Source organism: Cherax quadricarinatus, chromosome 40, assembly GCF_038502225.1.
Source record: "Cherax quadricarinatus isolate ZL_2023a chromosome 40, ASM3850222v1, whole genome shotgun sequence".
NCBI classification, from domain to species: domain Eukaryota; kingdom Metazoa; phylum Arthropoda; class Malacostraca; order Decapoda; family Parastacidae; genus Cherax; species Cherax quadricarinatus.
Window position 1 is genome coordinate 8,181,831 of NC_091331.1, and position 22,453 is coordinate 8,204,283.

The following is a 22,453-nucleotide window of genomic DNA, read 5'->3' on the forward strand; positions in this document are numbered from 1 at the left end:
TGAGATGATGGAATATGTAGCAACAAAATGCAAGGAGGCTGAGGAGAGGTTTGTACCCAAGGGTAACAGGAATAATGAAAAAGCGAGGATGAGCCCATGGTTTACCCAAAGGTGCAGGGAGGCAAAAACCAAGTGTGCTAGGGAATGGAAGAAATATAGAAGGCAAAGGACCCAGGAGAATAAGGAGAGCAGTCGTAGAGCCAGAAACGAATATGCACAGATAAGAAGGGAGGCCCAAAGACAATATGAAAATGACATAGCAGCGAAAGCCAAATCTGACCCGAAACTGTTGTACAGCCACATCAGGAGGAAAACAACAGTCAAGGACCAGGTAATCAGGCTAAGGAAGGAAGGCGGAGAGACAACAAGAAATGATCGTGAAGTATGTGAGGAACTCAACAAGAGATTCAAAGAAGTGTTCACAGAGGAGACAGAAGGGACTCCAGAAAGACGGAGAGGTGGGGCACACCATCAAGTGCTGGACACAGTGCACACAACCGAGGAAGAAGTGAAGAGGCTTCTGAGTGAGCTAGATACCTCAAAGGCAATGGGGGCCAGATAACATCTCCCCATGGGTATTGAGAGAGGGAGCAGAGGCGCTATGTGTACCCCTAACAACAATATTCAATACATCTATCGAAACAGGGAGATTGCCTGAGGCATGGAAGACAGCAAATGTAGTCCCAATCTTTAAAAAAGGAGACAGACATGAAGCATTAAACTACAGACCAGTGTCACTGACATGTATAGTATGCAAAATCATGGAGAAGATTATCAGGAGAAGAGTGGTGGAACACCTAGAAAGGAACGATCTCATCAACAGCAGGCAACATGGTTTCAGGGACGGGAAATCCTGTGTCACAAACCTACTGGAGTTCTATGACATGGTGACAGCAGTAAGACAAGAGAGAGAGGGGTGGGTGGATTGCATTTTCTTGGACTGCAAGAAGGCGTTTGACACAGTTCCACACAAGAGATTGGTGCAAAAACTGGAGGACCAAGCAGGGATAACAGGGAAGGCACTACAATGGATCAGGGAATACTTGTCAGGAAGACAGCAGCGAGTCATGGTACGTGGCGAGGTGTCAGAGTGGGCACCTGTGACCAGCGGGGTCCCGCAGGGGTCAGTCCTAGGACCAGTGCTGTTTCTGGTATTTGTGAACGACATGACGGAAGGAATAGACTCTGAGGTGTCCCTGTTTGCAGATGACGTGAAGTTGATGAGAAGAATTCACTCGATCGAAGACCAGGCAGAACTACACACACACACACACACACACATGCACACACACACACACACACACACACACACACACACACACACACACACACACACACACACACACACACACACACAGTGTTTTCATTCTAAGACCTCCCACATCAAGACTCTCCACCGGAAGTTTCTCTCTTATGAGCAACAGTTAAAGTCTATCCTGTCATAACTTTAACAGTACACAGTACCTAAAAGTTGGTGAATTAGACACCTCACCAACGCCTGTTTATCATTATTTGTGAGTAAGGATAAAAATAAGGTTTATCTTACTCTGGTTTAACAAGACGCGCTGAGTGCAGGAACGACGTCTGTATCGCAGAATAAGACTTTATTATGACGTGTCGCTTTCCTTAGAGTAAAACATTGTCCCAATAACCTAGCCTGGTCTTAAAAAAAAAGGCCTTAAGAAATCGATGTCGAGTACAAGGTCACGAAAATTTACTTGGTAAAATGAGGATAAGTATACCTGGAGGGTGTCCCGGGGGTAAACGCCCCTGCAGCCGGTTCATGAAATGGCAGTATGCGACGGCCACTACGGCTCTAGGCCTCAAAAACGTCCAACTATCAAGTTTATTAAACTCCAACTGTACAAAAAATAATTCCAGTTTCTTGACTCCGGCTCCTCCAGCTCAGCATCGAATAGGAGATGCAGCAAATGTCGGAGCTGCTGCTGCTGCCGGGGGTCGCTGCAACCGGAACCGGGTCTTCCCGTCGTGACGAGAAATGAAACTCGTAACGGCACAATGATTGTCCAATTCCAGAGGTCGACTTTTGCCTGGCTTCTCCCGTTAAGGCAGAAAACGACGCCCCCAGCAACGTCCAACTTCTTTTTTTATTCGCGTTTTTTTTAATATATGTTGAGAATAGGCCCACAAAATCTTTCTTGATTTTTTAATACTATATCTGTGTTTCTTAAGGATGTTATGTATGTAGTTTCGTTTTCCTCTGCAAGTGCTGTGAGACAGGAGTAATTTGTTGAACGCTAATTATTTAAATATTTAAGTAATATACACTTGATTCATTCCCCAAATATCCATATATATATATATATATATATATATATATATATATATATATATATATATATATATATATATATATATATATATATATATATATATATATATATATATATATATATATATATATATATATGCAATAAGATCACAGTAAACAGGTGATTTCAGAATATGCAAAGCAACCACTCTGAAAGAATAGAGAAATTCCAAGCGCTTTCGTGACTACTCACATTATCAAGGAACTAGTTCCTTGATAATGTGAGTAGTCACGAAAGCGCTTGGAATATCTCTATTCTTTCAGAGTGGTTGTTTTGCATATATATATATATATATATATATATATATATATATATATATATATATATATATATATATATATATATATATATATATATATATATATATATATATATATATATATATATATATATATATATATATATATATATATATATATATATATATATATATATATATATATATATATATATATGCGTGTGTGTGTGTGTGTGTGTGTGCATGGATATGGATATTTGGGAAATAAATCACGTCTATATTACTTAAGTAAATATGTATTAGGCGTCTTCCAGTAATATTAAATAAAACTTATTAGCATAACCTTCTCGCAGTAAATATTGCATGCTAACTTTAAACATAATATGTTACGAGACTCGTCTCATTTTACCAATATTCAGTAATATTCGTCGCTCCTGGGGAACGACAAGTATCCCCAGTATCTCATTAGATTCATGTATTTGCCCATTTATCCAACTTTAGATATAATATGTTAATATATTTTCATTTTAGAGCAATGTTAATAAAGGATATACACACAGCAAAGTCCGTATCTCTCAGTGTGTATATATACCGAGAAGTGTATATCTCTTAATGACTATACACACACGAAGAAATATCTCTGCGGATATTGACGTAGTCCGAAAGGTTTGTATATTTCAATGCATGTTCACAGACACTATTTTAATCTTTGTTTTTACGTATATAGTGTCTTTGACTAGTAACGTACATGTGAGATACAACCATAATGACCCTCGTGTACCAGATAGGCTTTCAACTTAATAAACCGGCTAATATTACATGAACATATATTAAATATATCATATCATTTTTATATATAAATTATAAAATTAAATATATCATGCTAGGAATAAAATGTGACATTGAATGTTAATAATAAATATTAGAAGTTAATATTAAATGCAGAATGCTAACATTAACACTGGCATGTTAACATGGTTAGGAATTCCACAACAATAACATTTGTCAAAGCACGTTTTTACATAGCGCTATTTTACATACCTGTGTAATACATAGCGTTGAACAGTCAACATCCCATTTCATATATTCATAAATTCTCATTGTTCTTTTCTCTCTCTCTCGCTCTCTCTCTCTCTCTCTCTCTCTCTCTCTCTCTCTCTCTCTCTCTCTCTCTCTCTCTCTCTCTCTCTCTCTCTCTCTCTCTCTCTCTCTCTCTCTCTCTCTCTCTGTATCCAATTTAAATCCATTCTTTCAAGTGGCCATTGAAAGTAACATGAATTCATCCGTATCCTCTGCCGTGTCAGTGTTAGCAACTGAGGTGATGGTTAACCTAACATTACCATTTAATCTATTATTACCATTAAATAAATTAATTAGTTCTCTTGGTCGTCTGACAGAAGTCAGACGACCTAAGACCTAAAATTAATTTCTTATATTTAATTCTTTATACAAATTTTTATGGAAGGAAAGAAAATTTTCACTTGAATTACAAATATTTTTTTTTATTTAATGGTAATAACAGATTAAATGGTAATAGAAGAAAGGGAGGGATGGGGTGAGGAAGGGAAATAATGTTTGTGGAAGAGGGATAGAAAAGTAGAAACGAGGACTTTCCATGACAATAAAATTTTCTTTCTCGAAACAAGATGGTTCCGTTGATGCGACCGTCGCTTCCGTTGATGCAGCACAATGTACTCATCGTTGATGCGTCACAACGTACTCACCGTTGGTGCGTCATAAAGTACTGTTGATGCAACATAACGTACTCACCGCTGATACGTCACAACATACTTATCGTTGATGCGTCACAACGTACACACTGTTAATGCGTCACAACGCACTCACCAATGATGCGTCACAACGTACCGTTGATGCGTCTCAACTCCAACTATCAGTTTTTAATTTATTTTTAAGAGCCTCGGCATCCAGGCTAAAATGTATCAGCAAAAATAAAAGGCGATAACGAAGGCGTAACGGTGACAATAAAAAGTGCATTGGAGAAAATAGAAAAGCATCGGAGCGAGGGAAACAAAAGCGCATCGGTTTGGAAACATTTAGTAAATGCAGGAGGGAATCCAGTCGGGTGTGGGTTAGTCCGGAGCCGCTGGGTATTAGCAGAAAATGTACCCACAACACGTTCGTATCTCCGACTCTCTACTGCTGTTTCGATATTCATTCGAACGTTCGGAAAATATCATAATATATCAAGAAAATCTGCGATATTTGTTTAATGTTAATTGCTCCTATTGAAATATCTTGTATTAATATATTTATAAATACAATGTATATAGATTTATATATTTTGGAGAGAAACTTTCCTCACACAGCAACAATGGTCAGTAAATTCAGTTAATTTTCACAGCCAGTAAGGTTATATATATATATATATATATATATATATATATATATATATATATATATATATATATATATATATATATATATATATATATATAGGCAGAACTATATATATCTTGCCATATGTATAAATGTTACTTTGCTCACACTCCAACAACACGTCAAGTATTAAAATCTATTTGTCTCAATTCACTCCTATCAAACACGCTCACGCATGCCCGCTGGAAGTCCAAGCCCCTCGCACACAAAACCTCCTTTTTCCCCTCCCTCCAACCTTTTCTAGGCCGACCCCTACCCCGCGTTCCTTCCGCTACAGACTGATGCACTCTTGACGTCATTCTGTTTCGCTCCTTTCTCTCTACATGTCCGAACCACCTCATCAACCCTTCCTCAGCCCTCTGAACAACAGTTTTGGCAATCCCGTACCTCCTCCTAACTTCCAAACTACGAATTCTCTGCATTATATTCACACCACACATTGCCCTCAGACATAACATCTCCACTGCCTCCAGCCTTCTCTTCGCTGCAACATTCATCACCCATGCTTCACACACATTTGAGAGCGTTGGTAAAACTATACTCTCATACATTCCCCTCTGCCTCCAGGGACAAAGTTCTTTGTCTCCACAGACTCCTAAGTGCACCGCTCACCCTTTTCTCCTCATCAATTCTATGATTCACCTCATCTTTCAAAGATCCATCCGCTGACGCGCCCACTCCCAAATATCTGAATACATTCGCCTCCTCCATACTCTCTCACTCCAATCTGACATCCAATCTTTCATCACCTAATCTTTTTGTTATCCTCATAACCTTACTCTTTCCTGTATTCATTTTTAATTTTCTTCTTTTACATACCCTACCAAATTCATCCACCAACCTCTGCAACTTCTCTTCAGAATCGCCCAAGAGCACAGTGTCATCAGCAAAGAGCAACTGTGACAACTCCCACTTTATGTGTGATTCTTTATCTTTTAACTCCACGCCTCTTGCCAAGACCCTCGCATTTACTTCTCTTACAACCCCATCTATAAAAATATTGAGCAACCACGGTGACATCACACATCCTTGTCTAAGGCCTACTTTTACTGGGAAATAATCTCCCTCTTTCCTACATACTCTAACTTGAGCCTCACTATCCTGGTAAAAACTCTTCACTGCTTTCAGTAACCTACCTCCTACACCATACACCTGCAACATCTGCCACATTGCCCCCCCTATCCACCCTCATACGCCTTTTCCAAATCCAAAAATGCCACAAAAACCTCTTTACCCTTATCTAAATACTGTTCACTTACATGTTTCACTGTAAACATCTGGTCCACACACCCCCTACCTTTCCTAAAGCCTCCTTGTTCACAAATAAACACATACCTTAATAAAAATATATACTTCAAAATAATATATAAATATAATTAATTATTCAAAAAATTTAAATGTATCAAAACAATTACATATATATATATATATATATATATATATATATATATATATATATATATATATATATATATATATATATATATATATATATATATATATATATATATATATATATATATATATATGCAATAAGATCACAGTAAACAGGTGATTTCAGAATATGCAAAACAACCACTCTGAAAGAATAGAGAAATTCCAAGCGCTTTCGTGACTACTCACATTATCAAGGAACTATGGAAGTAAAGCATCCAAGGAAGGTACATAAGGGGGTCTGGCCAACACCTCACTATCAGATCCCACAACGGTTAAACACCTGACGCGCGCCGACCCAACTGGACAGGTCCTTTGCACAACCACCAACAAACTATTCTACCCAAGAAAATTTTTAAAATTATTATTTGTCCAGTGTATTATTAAATTCTTCCCAAATTCTATTAATTATAAATGGATCTAATTTATATAAACCAAAGAAAATATTCATATTATTGTCAAAACTGCTTTTTATGAAACAAGATTCAATTATATTCCTGTCGACCATGGACTTGCTTGATACTACTTTCTCAACTTTTTGAAAATCAATTGGATGGTTAAAATCTCTTACATGAATAAATAGAGTATTGGAATCTTGTCCAGTTCTAATGCTATATTTATGTTGTTTTAATTTTAGTTCGAGATTTTTACCAGTTTGACCATAATAAACTTTATCGCAAATTTTACAAGGAATCTTATAGACACATCCATCAGCATTTTGGGGGGAATTCTTTATCAAAAGTTTTTTTTACTGTATCAAGATTTTTGAATATAACTTTAATATTGAAAGTCTTAAGAAGAGAAGGCATATCAACCAAGTTTTCATGGTAAGGGAGAACCAACATATTTTTAGTTGAATAAGGCTGGTTGTCTCTTTTTGGATTGTAAAAAGTATTTCTAGCAACTTTAAAAGATTTTTCAATTACATTTCTTGGGTATTTTAAATCATTACCTATTTCATAAATTTTGGATATTTCCACATCTATGAACTCAGGACTACAAATTCGTAAAGCTCTCAAAAACATTGATGAGAAAACAGACAGTTTGACTCTATCTTGATGCGAAGAATAATAGTGGACATAGGAACAGTTATTTGTAGGTTTTCTGTAAATTTTAAATTTGATTTCATTATTACCCTTAATAATTAAAACATCTAGAAAAGGCAATGAGTTATTTTCTTCAAGCTCAACAGTAAAGTTGATATTTTGAGCCCCTATTGTTGGCAAAATTTCTAACTTTAATGTTAAAAACAACATAGACTTAGTTGATAAATTAAGCTCCATGGCAGACTTAAATGATTTTAACATGTTAGTTTTGATGTTACTTCCTTGTTTACGAAAGTTCCTGCTGATGATTTATTAAGTTTCTTATCTGAAGAACCCGTTAACTATGATTTACCATTGTCAGTTCCTACTATCATTAAACTTATTAAACTTTGCATTGTTGATGCAAAATTTGTATTTAATGATAAGTTTTACACTCAGAAGTTTGGTATGGCAATGGGAAATCCTCTTTCACCTGTTCTTAGTAACCTATACATGGAATTTTTTGAAACAAGATTGCTTAACACAATCCTCCCTAATAGAGCTAAATGGTTCAGATATGTTGATGATATTTTGTGTCTTATGCCCAAAAATGTAGATATACACCATTTCCTTGGAAAATTAAATAGCTTAGCCCATTCCATAAACTTTACTGTTGAGTTTGAAGAAAATAACTCATTACCTTTTCTAGATGTTTTAAATATTAAGGGTAATAATGAATTCAAATTTAAAATTTACAGAAAACCTACAAATAGCTGCTCCTATGTCCACTATTATTCTTCGTATCAAGATAGAGTCAAACTGTCTGTTTTCTCATCAATGTTTTTGAGAGCTTTACGAATTTGTAGTCCTGAGTTCATAGATGAGGAAATATCCAAAATTTATGAAATAGGTAATGATTTAAATTACCCAAGAAATGTAATTGATAAATCTTTTAAAGTTGCTAGAAATACTTTTTACAATCCAAAAAGAGACAACCAGCCTTATTCAACTAAAAATATGTTGGTTCTCCCTTACCATGGAAACTTGGTTGATATGCCTTCTCTTCTTAAGACTTTTAATATTAAAGTTGTATTCAAAAATCTTGATACAGTAAAAAAAACTTTTGATAAAGAATTCCCCCCAAAATGCTGATGGATGTGTCTATAAGATTCCTTGTAAAATTTGCGATAAAGTTTATTACGGTCAAACTGGTAAAAATCTCGAACTAAGATTAAAACAACATAAATATAGCATTAGAACTGGACAAGAATCCAATGCTCTATTTATTCATGTAAGAGATTTTAACCATCCAATTGATTTTCAAAAAGTTGAGAAAGTAATATCAAGCAAGTCCATGGTCGACAGGAATATAATTGAATCATGTTTCATAAAAAGCAGTTTTGACAATAATATGAATATTTTCTTTGGTTTATATAAATTAGATCCATTTATAATTAATAGAATTTGGGAAGAATTTAATAATACACTGGACAAATAATAATTTTTAAAATTTTCTTGGGTAGAATAGTTTGTTGGTGGTTGTGCAAAGGACCTGTCCAGTTGGGCCGGAGCGCGTCAGGTGTTTAACCGTTGTGGGATCTGATAGTGAGGTGTTGGCAAGACCCCTTATATACCTTCCTTGGATGCTTTACTTTCATAGTTCCTTGATAATGTGAGTAGTCACGAAAGCGCTTGGAATTTCTCTATTCTTTCAGAGTGGTTGTTTTGCATATATATATATATATATATATATATATATATATATATATATATATATATATATATATATATATATATATATATATATATATATATATTTACATGTAATTGTTTTGATACTTTTATATTTTTTGAATAATTAATTATATTTATATATTATTTGAAGTATAATTATTTATTAAGGTATGTGTTTATTGGTGTATTTATTTGGTAACATCTCAAGACGTGAGACGGCAGGTGTGTAATTTCCGGTGCTCTGGGAGATTGACACGTAATAATTGATTTTCTTCCCTCCTGCTGCTACAGTCTGGTTTATGTGACTTTACACACACACACACACACACACACACACACGCACGCACACACACACACACACGTACAAACACACACACGAGAAATTTTTGGGATATTCTAGCATTGTCTCTCTCTCTCTCTCTCTCTCTCTCTCTCTCTCTCTCTCTCTCTCTCTCTCTCTCTCTCTCTCTCTCTCTCTCTCTCTCTCTATCTATATATCTATCTCTCTCTCTCTCTCTCTCTCTCTCTCTCTCTCTATATATATATATATATATATATATATATATATATATAAATATATATATATATAGCTGGAATGGGGACCCTCATCCTCAGAGAAGACAATAAACGTACCTCAGGGAAAACTCAAGGTTCTCCCCCTAGCTGTTTGAATATTTTCTTCTCCTACATATATATATATATATATATATATATATATATATATATATATATATATATATATATATATATATATATATATATATACATATATATATACATATATATATATATATATATATATATATATATATATATATATATATATATATACATATATATATATATATATATATATATATATATATATATATATATATGTATCTGGCACCTCTGCCAGAGAGAGGCTGTGGGCATCTCGCTCTGTGATTTTGGCACAATATCGTCCAATCAAGAACACCTACCAGGATTATCATCAACAGACTGGTGTGTGAATATCTGCTGGTCGTGTTGGAAAGGGCCAGAAGACTCCGCATTTCGTCTATTCCGTCAGAATCAAGAAAAGTTCTGTGTATGTGAATTCAGTGAGGGAACATAACGGTCACCTATGGGTAGGAGAGGTCGGTGAGGGGAGGCCTAATGGAGGAGGAGGAGGCGGAGGTTGAGGGGTAAAACTGTCCCCCCCTTCCCCAAACAGGCGCGCATACACCGTGTGCTCGTGTTACAACAATGGTGTGTTTGTTCACCGTGTTTATAGTGTATATAGTCTATAGTGTACAGTGCATAGTATGTGCATGGTATGCGCATAGCATGTGAAGTGTATAGCGGTGTGTCGTTGATAGTGGGGGCAGTGCACTGAGCATAGTGGTGTATAGTAACATGTGCACAGAGCATCGTGGTGTATAGTGACTTGTCCTGGGAGGGAGTGAGTGCCCTACTCCGCCTCAGCACACATCTTCCACCGCCCACCACAAGGACTGGACACCCCTCTCCTCCCCCCCCCACCACCACCATGAACCACATGCGGAATGTGCCATGCGCCATTTTCCCTTCAGCTTGGGCTTATCACACAGTGTGAGGTATGGCAGACGATGAAGCCAGCCAGCCACAAAGCCAGGGAAACAATGCACCCAACAATGAAAGAAGAGGCACATGTCAGGTGTGTGGAGAGTTTCGAGCACGCAACAGGGACGGCCGTATTCGTGCACACAATAGGTGTGCGGGATCACATATGCCCCCAGCAGAGAGCAGCCCACAGCCTCCACAGGCAGATGACAATTCCAATGGCAACCTCGTCACTTGCGATAACCTTCTGTTGGCATTCAAATCCACTGCTAGCAGTACACTATCCCACATCCCTAAAGCAGCTCGCCCATATGCAGCAGGGAAATTCACAGACCTTCTTAAGCGGGTGAATGGAGGTTCCACCAACTTAGAAGCCCGAGGCACCATCCAAGCATGGCGCAACCTTCTCTTGTTCGGCAATGTCTGTCTTGCAGTTCCTGAAAGACGAGGCAAACTGCTAACCACGTCAGTTATCAAGGCAGTGCGCAACTACCCAAGAACGGATAACTGTGTCCCTCTGCCCCATCATCGCAGGAATCAAAGAGGAAGACCCAAGAAAAGTCCTACTGAGAACGAGAAAATTTGCGCACAGGTTAGCAAAAAAATTGAGGAAGGTAACACAGTGGGAGCAATAAGAATAATTACAAGTGACGACACTGTAGCCCCCAAGGATGAGACCACGGCCCAAGCACTAAGAGACAAGCACCCAACCAGGGACACCACAGACATCAACGACAACCCTGAGGAAGACCCTATCACTGAACAATTAATTTTGCCAGAATCGGAAGTCTATAAGGCGATCGTGTCATTTCCAGCAGGATCTGCAGGAGGTTACACTGGAATTCGACCTCAGCACCTCAAAGAGATGGTAAATCCAGTACTCGGTGAATCTGCATCAATTCTTCTCACCGAGTTAACAACTTTCGTCAACAATTGCCTGGCTGGGCGAATCCCAGAAGAAATTAAACCTTTCTTTTTTGGAGCCTCACTATGTGCTTTGAAGAAGAGGGATGGGGGAATCAGACCCATTGCAGTTGGAAACACTCTTCGCCGTCTCGTTGCCAAAGCAGCAGTGAGAAACATTCGCCTAGAAGCTGCCACTTTACTCCAGCCACACGAACTGGGCTTTGGGGTCTCTCAAGGCAGTGAAGCTGCAGCTCATGCGGCAAGGGCCTACATCAGGGACCTACCAGAAGACAAGGCCATAGTCAAACTTGATTTTAGAAATGCCTTTAATATGGTGAGGAGAGATGCTGTTTTGCCAGCTGTTCGGGTTCGGTTCCCCAGTCTCTTTCCCTTCATTTCAGCCGGCTACAGCAAACCCTCATTTCTTTTGTTTGGAGAACATGAAATTCAATCATCAGAGGGTGTTCAGCAGGGTGACCCACTTGCTCCACTTCTCTTCTGCTTGGCAGTAAGAGAACTAACTTCCAGCCTACGCAGTGAGCTCAATATATGGTACCTGGATGACGGCACTCTGGCAGGTACTAAAGAGTCCCTCGTGGGGGACCTACAACTGGTGAAAACACAGGGAGAAGGCTTGGGACTCATCCTCAATCCCTCTAAGTGTGAAATCATCACAGCAAACCAGGAAATAATCAATGCTGTGCGAAGAATCCTCCCGGAAATCTCAACTACAACTCCGTCCAACAGTACCCTATTGGGGGCACCGCTGGGTCACCAGGCCATCGATACTGTCCTCAGGGACAAATTGAATGACCTTATGAGAATGGAGGAGAGAATAAGCGATCTTGATGCCCATGATGCTCTGTATCTCCTCACAAGGTGTCTTACTATGCCAAGACTCACTTACTTCTTGAGGTGTGCACCCTCTTTTGACAACCCAACACTAAATGAATATGACGCACACCTGAGATCAACTTTTAAGAAGGCACTGAACCTGTCACTAGAGGATGAGCAATGGGATCAGGCAACCCTCCCAGTGCGACTGGGAGGTATAGGGGTGCGTAAAGCAACGCATGTTGCTTTACCTGCTTTTCTGTCTTCGTGTTTGGCTTCCAGTGCATTAGTCAAGAAGATAGTGCCCGAACGCTTGAGAGACTTGGTAGGAGCTCAAGACCCCAGGTTTACTGAAGCAGCAATTCGGTGGGACACCCTTACAGACTCCTCCAGTAGACCAGCTCCTCCCAAACAGCACAAACAGTCCCACTGGGACAAACCGATCATGGAAAAAATCGCCAACACAATGCTCTCCAATGCTTCAGGAAAGAACAAAGCTTGTCTCCTGGCAGTGAAGGCACCACACTCAGGAGATTTCCTGTTAGCTGTTCCCAATTCCTCCCTTGGCACCCGTCTCGACCCACAGGCCATTCGGATTGGTGTTGCTCTTCGCCTAGCCGCCCCCATCCTCACCGAACATAGGTGTATTTGCGGCAGGGCGACAGCTGATCAATTCGGACTCCATGGTCTCGTGTGTCACACAGCAGAAGGGAAGTATGCCAGACATGAGGAGATCAATGACATAATAAAGAGAAGCCTCGCCACAGCCCGTTGCCCAGCTCAACGGGAACCCCAAGTACAGAGGTCTGATGGAAGTCAAAAGCGTCCTGATGGAGCCACTATGCTACCCTGGAAGGATGGAAAGCAGATTGCCTGGGACTACACCTGTGCTGCCACATTGGCAGACACCTACTTGCCATACTCTGTAGTGGAAGGGGGTGGAGCTGCCAGCCACAGGGAGACCCAGAAGATCCGAAAATATGAAGACCTTCCCCCTTGCTATAACTTCATTCCAATAGGGTCGGAGACCCTTGGAGCATGGGGCAAGTGTGCTCTAAAGTTCCTCAAAGAGCTGGGTGAAAAGCTCATCACAGAAACCAAGGACCACAGGGCGACCAGCTTCCTCTTTCAGACACTCAGTGTTGCGATCCAGAGAGGAAATGCCTGCAGCATTCTGGGAACGCGGCCCACCGCAGGGGAGCTGGACGAAGTATTCGAGATGTAGCTCTGAGTTACCTATGTTGTTTTACTTTGAATCATATTTTTGTGAATGTTTCGTCAATGTATTTTGTCTTTAAATAAAATATATATACATAATATAGGGGGTGGTAGGAGAAAATTCTCAAACAGCTTCAGGGAGAATCTTGAGTTTTCCCTGAAGCAAGTTTATTTTTTTCTCTGAGGATGAGGGTCCCCATGACAGTTCTAGATGTGGTACCTCCCTATATATATATATATATACATATATATATATATATATATATATATATATATATATATATATATATATATATATACATATATATATATATATATATATATATATATATATATATATATATATATATATATATATACATATATATATATGTATATATATATATATATATATATATATATATATATATATATATATATATATATATATATATATATATATATATATATATATATATATATATAACAACACTGTACTAGCCATGGACTCGAACCTATGTTGAACTCGTCCGCCTCATGGTAAGCCATAACCACATGACGGGTGGTCCTGTGGTCCAAGGCGTCATGTGGTTCTGGCTCACCATAACCGGGCCAGTACAACATGGGTTCGAGTCCTTGGCTAGTGCAGTGTTGTTATTGATCAATACCACTAGTTCGTGGTCACAATAATATATATATATATATATATATATATATATATATATATATATATATATATATATATATATATATATATATATATATATATATATATATACATATATATATATATATGTATATATATATATATATATATATATATATATATATATATATATATATATATATATATATACATGTATATATATATATATATATATATATATATATATATATATATATATATGTATATATATATATATATATATATATATATATATATATATATATATATATATATATATATATATATAGCGAGTGAGAGAGAGAGAGAGAGAGAGAGCGAGAAAGAGGAAGCTTCAGATAGCTTCATGGTATGTAAGAAGCAGAATAGAATTAATTTAATAATATAATCTGCAAAAGTGAATGCCAAAAACCGGCGATATTTTTTATATTGAACGAAGAATTTGTTACTCTTCCAGCTATATATACAACCATATTAACATATTTTCGTAACAACAAATAGACAGTTACAAGAAGAAAATTACAAATAAGTGTGCCCCACCTGTCGTTCTCTCTTATCTGCAATGTACATGCAACATAGTGAAACATGGCTCGCTACTTCCGTAGAGTTTTAAGCCGATGTTTACTCCCTTGGGAGATTACGGTGATTTGTAGAACCTAATTGCGGTTAATGGCATTAACCGAGAAGATGTTTCGCCCACCAGGAACTTTATCAATTCATGGATTGGTAAATTCCTTGGTGGACAGAAAACCTTTGCAATAAACGCCATTAACTGCAAGATACACTGATATACACTCGTGGAACCATTTGTGACTGGCACTGTTTTTTGCGTGTCATCTTTGGGATCCATTAGTGTGACACGCTAGTGTGTCACTCCTTAATTTGGGTGTCATTTGTTTAATTTGTTCCTTGAGTTTTACTTTGCAGGGAACATAATTAATAGAGTGTCTGCAAAGTGTCAGCAAAGAAGTCATTAAGATAATGAGAGAACGAGGAGCGAGGTAATGTACTGCCATGGTCATCACCATGATTGCAAGGTAGCTGCCGTGGCAATAAAGTCTCGACCGTGGTAATAAGGTCATCACCGTGACAATTAATTGACGACCGTATCAGTAACGTCACCACCGTGGTAATAAGGTCACCACCGTGGCAATAAAGTCAACACTGTGGCTATAAAGTCACCGTAGCACTAAGGTTACCGAGGAAATAAATTCACTGCAGTGCCAATAAAGTCACCGTGGCGAAAAGGTCTCCACCGTTGTAATAAGGTGACAATGGAGTATGCTGTTAGCGATCATGATAATTCTTTCTTATTTCCTAAGACTTCCTCTGATGTGAGAAATTAATTTCCTCAGGAAATTAATTGCCGAGAGCTCGTACAGTATTTCTAAATAACAAGTTATTTATATATACAGCGCCATACATATTTACATAACATTATACGTTATATGTATACATTATACATTATATGTATACGCCATAAATTGTATGTATGCAACAGGAAATATTATGTGTATACAACGTCATACATTATATTTGAGAGATTACTGCGTAGTCTGTCTGCCTGTGTCCCTGCCTGCCTGTCTGCCTGTCTCTTACTATCTAGTTATGTATCTGGCTTTTCCCCTGATACAGTACGTCAGATTCAGCCTGTCTCTTCCTCTCCACTGACATATTTTATCAGGCTGTCTAGCTGTCTGCCTGTCTTCTTCCCTGTCTGCCTGCGTTCGCAATATTTGTTTGGCCCAACAAATGATGCTAACGACGAGCTCCTGATCCAAGGAGCTGGAGCTGCTGTTCCCTTTCTTGGATCAAACCCCTTTTACCAGACTTTATTTTTTTATGTCACGTTTAACACACCAGCCGATGCTAATGCTCCTATTTCTTAACACAAGTTCAAAAATCGATGTTTTTTATTGGTGCTTATGTAAACATTTTCCTGGAAACAGATAATTACATACATATTTCGAAATATTTGACACAGGGAAGACGTAGCGCTTCCCTATGATGATAATAATAATAATAATAATAATAATAATAATAATAATAATAATAATAATAATAATAATAATAATAATAATAATGTAATTTATGTGGTTTAATTTAGATTTATATGTTGATGTTTTGTCATAAGAACATACGGGGATTACTGCAATAAACCTGCTTTCCTAGGTTAAGCAAGTCATACTCATGCCCAACCATTTTCCCCTTTTGTTTACATCCGACCTGTTTATGTAACTACCCAATGAGTTCACCTCAATGATTCGACTAGAAGGTTTGTTCGTCTCATCTACAACTTTCTCACAAAACCAGTCCTTTGATATGGACTTGAAACAGAAGGCTGTGTTAATTTTTCATATACTGTGCAGTTAGAAGTTTCAAAGTCTCATGTTACTAGTGCTCACTGGAACACTGAAAGCCATGCTCGTAGCCAGAGTGCTCACCAGTGCTCCGTAAATTCTATCATCCGTGTCTTCCTTCTCGTGGAGAGGTTGTTCGTTGCGTTCTTCACATCAACGGGGATGATGATGGCTGATCCAGCGTATGATCCAACGTATCATTGCTTCCATCCATTAGACGTGACAAATGGCTGAGAGAGCAGATTTATGCAATCACTTAATTACTCAGGCTTTTCCGACAAGGGCAAAGGTATTTGCCAACACCAGCGAAGCAATTTTCCAACACGGTCAAAGCTATGTATAAAATAGCCTCATGCGAGATGTTTTACTTTCCAGGAACATTATCAGTAGGATGACGGTTTCTCTGGAACCAGCTAATCCATCTGCACATTCTTAATGATACGCTCAGTTGGAGGGAAATGGCGTCTGTTGTTGACACCGGTAAAGCTATTTTCCACCAGGAAGTTGAATTTTACTGTCTCTGTGGTCATGTCGTCTTGCAGTGTCGAATTCGTAGCTAGATTTCTGAAATCGTGGATTCACACGATTCTTATATTTAAAAACTTTTTTTCCTCATTAAACTTAGTTTTTGTGCTGGCTACAAGCCTTAAAAGTCTCTATGGATACTGTTTCCTCTACCTGAATGTAGAAAATGTTAAAAGTTAAAAAATATCTTGATGTCGTCGGAATAATACTCGTAATAATGCAGCCAAATCGGTGGCGTAACATCTCTTAATAAAGTTATTTAAGTATTACATACATGTCGTAATTACTAATATCCTTTTTATTGCGAGATCATGCAGGTAATGGCCGATTTCAAAGTCCAATGAATTCATAAAAAAATTATTTCATAGTAAATTTTCATGATATATCCAGCTATGACAGCTTGACAATATTTCCTCGAATGTGTTACTAGGTAAAACGTCGCCTAACATTTGTGGTCATACTGCTAGTGAAGGCTTAACTGAAAACAATTAGAGTAAAGAACGTTCGCCCGGAGGTGAGATTTTTTTCAAGTTCATTACTTGAAGAATTATGAGTGAACGATGTAATATTAAGATTTTTTCTGCGATGTCTGCAGTGCCCTATTTGTCGACCTATTTACCTTTATAATCATTGCTAGTGAGGCTGGTTGGTTGGTTAATGGAGTTTAAAGCCTATCTACTACAATGCCATCTGTTTACCACCAGTCAAGAATACTTAAATCCCCAAAGTAAATATTACAATAAAGTCTCATCATGCATATTCATTGAGAGAAATACACCTCACTGTGTATATATATGTATTGTTGGTGAGGTTATGTTGCGAGGTGTGAGATCAGTCAGCACTACGGAGCATCGGTCAAGTGATGAGCCCAGGGGTCTCAAAAAGACTGTTCAATGAATCACGGTCTGCTCTTCACTGAAACACTGTATTAGGTTTGTTGAACCACAGAATGGTCTCCAGGGCGCCAGAAGCTGGGCTCCTTGTACCCTAGACTGGTCTTCAGGGAGCCAAAAGCCGGGTCCATGTACCCCAGAATGGTCGCCAGGCAACCAGAAGCCAGGGTTCCTTGTATCCAAGACTGGTCTCCAGGGAGCCAGAAACCGGGTTCCATATACCCCAGAATGGTTGCCAGGCAGCCAGAAGCCGGGTTCCTTGTACCCAAGACTGTCTCCAGGGAGCCAGAAGCAGGGTTCGCTGAACAACAGAATGGTCTCCAGAAAGTGGAAAAGCTCCTTTGATTTGGTAATGTCGACGGGCGCTCGGTTTCTTTGGCTCTCTTTACGCCGAGTTCTGAAGAATTCGCAGTCATCTCTTGACTGAACACTCAAGCTTTTGAGTCCGCTCCTGTTTGATGCTGGCGCTTCGCCTGCTTTTTTGTGGTGTTTTTTGACTCTCGAAAGAGACGGTCGCTACACCGATATTATTTTCTTACTGTGTCATGGTTCTCATCAGGGAGATCTTTTTTTGTGTTAGCTTCTCGCGAAATTTAAAGCGAATCATTTTCCAGTGTGAGTGTTCTTCATATCGACTACTCGTCTTAAATTAAAAAAAAATCATTATATTTTGTTATAACGGCATTAACCTATAGGCAAACGCCCACCTAATTGTCTCAAAATGTATTGATCATCGGCAGCCCACTGTGGCTACCCCAGGACCTGAAGGAACTTTTCATTTCTAGGTTTTAATCCGTGTACTGAGCTAGTCTTCACTACATCTCTTTCTAATGCATTGTTCTTGTTCACTCTCCTCTCACTGAAGAATTGGTGGAGGTATTTTATTTGTGAGGCGAAATACGAAGATTTCAGCCCACTCCAGTCTAAGTAATACGATGACCAAGTCACTGGAACATTTGGTAGTGTGACTGAAGCCTTAATTGGGAAGAGAGAAATACGCTTTTTGACACTTTAGAATTACGTTTCGTCGTGTACCGGACTTTGTCGGGTATACACAAACACGCCGATATACGACTTTATCAGCAAAAGAGGACACTCAGGTCAGACTCGGAAAAGGTCACTCCACTCAGTGTCATTCTGTTTCTCTCTCTACCTGTTAACTTATTCCATCGTTCGTCAAACATGCTCAGGATCCATCCTACATTCAAGTGTCATCCATCTGAGTGTAGGGACTAGCAGTCCTCTACGGATGCTGCCCTCCTCCTCCTCCTCCTCCTCCTCCTCCTTCTCCTCCTCCTCCTCCTCCTCGTTCTCTGGTCTCTGAGTACTCTGAGTACACTGATGCTGTTCTCTGAGCACTCTGACCTTCCCGAACTCTGCCCTCTACCTTTGTTCTTGTTAGGTATACACAAAATATTTGCTGGTGATTTGTTTTAGCTGCACCACTGCAGGGCAGAAAAAAAATATTTCGAGTGTGTGTAGTGAGAATTGAAGCTGAGGCGTGTGCGTGCGTGTGTATGTGTGTTTGTTTGTTTGTGTGTGTGCGTGTGTGTGTGTGTGTGTGTGTGTGTGTGTGTGTGTGTGTGTGTGTGTGTGTGTGTGTGTGTGTGTGTGTGTGTGTATGTGTGTGTGTGTGTGTGTGTGTTTGTGTGTGTGTGTGTGTGTGTGTGTGTGTGTGTGTGTGTGTGTGTGTGTGTGTGTGTGTGTGTGTGTGTGTGTGTGTGTGTGTGTGTGTGTATGTGTGTGTGTGTGTGTATGTGTGTGTGTGTGTGTGTGTGTGTGTGTGTGTGTGTGTGTGTGTGTGTGTGTGTGTGTATGTGTGTGTGTGTGTGTGTGTGTGTCTTGATGTAACTAATTCTATACTGCATGCTCTCATACTTAGTGTGGTATATTTATTTACTTGTTCGAGGTGCTCACTTACGCACACCTGGGCAGCACTGTGCGCTCACTTACACATATTGGGTAGCACTGTGCGCTCACTTACACATATCGGATAGCACTGATCGCTCACTTACACATAAGGTAGCACTGTGCGCTCACTTACACATATTGGGTAGCACTGTGCGCTCACTTAGAAACACAATCTGTGTCAGTCATGTTGGGCTGTGTATCAGCTTTCTAGACCATGTCCATCAGCGATTCCCGATCGCGCTAGAGCGGAGGATTACTCATTCACTCATACAGACTTCAGAGTACTGACATCTGCTCCTCGCTGCCTTGAGCTTTAGTCTCGGTATCGCTGAGTGTCTTGAGGATGGAACCACAGCCGGACAACAGTTCTGCCGTAGATTCTGCCTAACAGTTACACCCATTAAATTCCATTGTGATGCATATTGTAAGATATATTTCTTTACTGTGTTTTTTCGTTTGTTTAGAATTAATTGCTTTAAGCGAATACGCATTTTTGGAATTAGTTCGTGTGACAAGAATGGTGCTTTTTTTAATTTGTTTTAATAATATTTTAGGCTATAGGCGAGAATTTCATCTCTTTTAGGCTCGAATTTGCATAAACTCTCACTCGCACGCACGCACACACACACACACACACACATTCACACACACACACACACACGTACACATACAAAAATACACACAGACAGACACATATACATACATACATACATACACAGACACAGACACACACACACACACACACACACACACACACACACACACACACACACACACACACACACACACACACACACACACACACACACACACACATACACAACCAGGTCAACCCCAGTGCAGTCAAACACTCTAAACCAAAACACCCATGCCACATCCAATGCCCCCACCCACTACATTACAAACTCCACCCCCACAGCAACCACCCATAGTTCCTTATCAGGTCTCCCACTTCCCCAACCCCAATACACCTCCCAGACCACAGTCTTAGAAAAGACGTTGAAGGTGTGGTATACAAATGCAGATGGAATAACAAATAAGTATGAGAAGTGGCACGAAAGAATCAAGGAGACATCCCCAGACATAATAGCACTCACAGAAACAAAACTCACAAGAATAATAACAGATTCAATCTTTCCACCCGGATATCAAATCCTCAGGAAATACACAGGGAGGAGAGGGGGAGGAGGAGTTGCACTGCTCATTAAAAACCAGTGGGGTTTTGAGAAAATGGAAGGAATGGATGGCACGGGTGAAAGGGACTACTTAGTAGGAAGAATCCAGTCTGAGAGACATAAGGTGATAATTGCAGTAATGTGCAACCCACCATAGAACTGCAGGAGGCCAAGAGAAGAATACGATGAGAGCAACAGAGCAATGGTCGACACACTAGCCGAGGTGGCCAGGAGAGCACACATAGGGGGAGCAAAGTTACTAGTTATGGGTGATTTCAATCACAAGGAGATTGACTGGGAAAACCTGGAGCCCCATGGGGGTCCCGAAACATGGAGAGCCAAGATGATGGATGTGGTACTGGAAAACCTCATGCATCAACATGTTAGAGACACTACCAGAGAGAGAGGAGAGGATGAACCAGCAAGACTGGACCTTGTATTCACCTTGAGTAGTTCGGACATCGAGAATATCTTGCATGAAAGGCCCCTGGGAGCTAGTGATCATGTGGTTCTGTGCTTCGACTACATAGTTGAGCTCCAAGTGGAGAGAGTAGCAGGAATAGGCTGGGAAAAACCAAACTACAAAAGGGGGAACTACACAGGCATGAGGAACTTCCTTCAAAACATTCAGTGGGAGAGGGAACTGACAGGAAAACCAGTACAAGAAATGATGAACTATGTGGCAACAAAATGCAAGGAGGTAGAGGAGAGGTTTGTTCCCAAGGGAAACAGAAATAATGGGAAGAACAGAACGAGTCCTTGGTTCACCCAAAGGTGAAGGGAGGCAAAAACTAGGTGTACTAGAGAATGGAAAAGGTGCAGAAGACAGAGAACTCAGGAAAATAAAGAGATTAGCCGAAGAGCCAGAAACGAATATGCACAGATAAGAAGGGAGGCTCAGCGACAATATGAAAATGACATAGCATCGAAAGTCAAGACTGACCCAAAGCCGTTGTACAGCCACATCAGGAGGAAAACAACAATCAAGGACCAGGAAATCAGACTGAGGAAAGGTGATGGGGAATTCATAAGAAACGACCGAGAGGTATGTCAGGAGCTCAACACGATATTTAAAGAAGTATTTACAGTGGAAACCAGTAGGACTCCAGGAAATCAGAACAGGAGGGTACACCAGCAAGTGCTGGATGAGGTACATATAACCAAGGAGGAAGTGAAGAAGCTGCTATGCGAACTTGACACCTCAAAGGCGGTGGGACCAGACAACATCTCTCCGTGGGTCCTT